Genomic DNA, 2,026 nt, shown 5'->3' on the forward strand with positions numbered 1-2,026 from the left:
GGCACACAAAAAAAGCATGAAATTAGTTTTAACAGAATTAATTGAGTGCATGCTTCAGATTCATAAATGACTTGTGAATGGTGCTTGTCGTCTTCTGGGATCTTTCTAAAGATTTCTTTCTGTCTGTTTGTTCCCAGAAAGGCCAAACTGCGGACGATCTTTCGTGCGGTCGCTGCATCACATTTGTTGTGATCTTCAAAGAAAATAGTTAGAAAATGTTCCCTTGCTTTATTAATCTCAGCAGCGACTGCCTCAATTGTGTATAATATCTGCATATAACACAGATACACAATACTGTTTGGATCAGCCTATATCATTCTCATGAATATAGGTCTGATATTGTTTTGACTCGGAAAAATAATACTAATAATAATTGTCTTGAACACATACTTTTAAACCTCTGCGCTGCACACCCAATCATTTCAGGTATCTGACTTATCATCAGACGTCTGCTGAGGTTGAAGTTGGGGGTTACATTTGCTGGAAATGCGCTGAAGTCATCAAACTCCATATGAATCATACTGTAAAGGTGTAATCATCCCACCATAACAGGTGTGTGAAAAGTCCCTCTAACCCCCAACATCTCTTCCTTCCTGATATGTGGGCGTAGCCCAGCATCTTGAAAGCTGTGGCAAACTAGATGCCCCCTTTTTCCCCTTGAATAATTTAGCCTGTATGAAGGCTCGGGATACAGTTCACACTCCTCCTAAATTAGATGAATGAAACAAGGGGAGGGGGGTAATACATGCAACAAAGGTTGGAATCAAAAAGAGGACATTGCTGTTATGTGTTATACCATTTTATCCATTCGACTCCCCCAACACTGGGATAATGTTGAACAAAGCTGTAGCACTATTCAGAGGTTTGGCCTGTCTTCAAACTGGGATTTTGCTGCCCAGTATAGTGACATTGGCCATAATTGCTGCCAGCATGGTTCACTCTGCTTTGTCATCCAGTGATGTAATAAGTTGTAAGCCTTCTGCCACAGTAGAAACACAGAAAAACATTGATGTTTCCCCCCCCCAAAAAGTCCCTTGTTCACTTCCTTTACTATTCTCTTTTTTTTGTAATAAAGTGGCTTGGTTCATTTCTAGATATACCAATCCATTGTTCAGTCTAGTGTGTCCTGGCTAGTGCTTGACCAAACCCAGACCTAACCAGATTTAAATGATGAGACCTAGTAGAAATGTTTTTATCCATGTAATTGTTTTGCCGTGGTGACCAGCCGCACAGCACCTTTTTTGACATGTATACACAATGCATGTTCATATTAAGTCATTTTATCTTTTTAGGAGTGGAAAAAGAGATCGCTCACTGTAAGGTTAAGCCTCACTGAGATTCCTTGTAAACTTGACTTTTCACTTGAGAGATGTACACCCAGTTTCTCAAATATGATCTCATTATAAGTGTGGAATTGTGTTTTCAGACTGTGTCATAAATCTCCCCGGATGAGTTCTTATTAGGGTGGAGAAAACCAATTCTCTCTCACTATATATTTTTTTCATTGTTTCTCTCTGCCTGCTGGCTGCTGTTGATCCTTAAGCTTGATCCTTATTTCTCTCCGCCTGGTAAGTCAATGTAGCCGCCTGTGGTGACGAAGAAAAGCCTTATTATCCTTATTATCTGACGCTTCCTTACAGTATATCAGTACCAGCTCCACACAAACATTACCCCCAATCTTTCCTCTTCACCTACACAAAATATGGGAAGCAACTCATCAACAGTACCATTATCAGTGCCAGTAATACTGATTCAAGAAATTCTTCAACTTTCTATGCTATTTTTATGGTAATCCATGAGGATAATGAATGTCTTGCTTAATTTATTATTCCATTCAATACCAGTCTGCGCAAGGGTTAAGTAGTCTTGGGAGCTTTCCATGCTCCTGTGTGAACCTGTAGAGCAGATGAGAAGCAGAGTGTGTGTCAGTGAGGTATGTGTGTCTACACACCCCAATGAAGGGGAGTGTACGAGCAGACAGAACACCTACAACCTCCTGTCTCCTGTCTGTTTTACCTCCGGTGGA

The sequence above is a fragment of the Cottoperca gobio genome, chromosome 21, assembly GCF_900634415.1.
Source record: "Cottoperca gobio chromosome 21, fCotGob3.1, whole genome shotgun sequence".
Taxonomy (NCBI): Eukaryota; Metazoa; Chordata; class Actinopteri; order Perciformes; family Bovichtidae; genus Cottoperca; species Cottoperca gobio.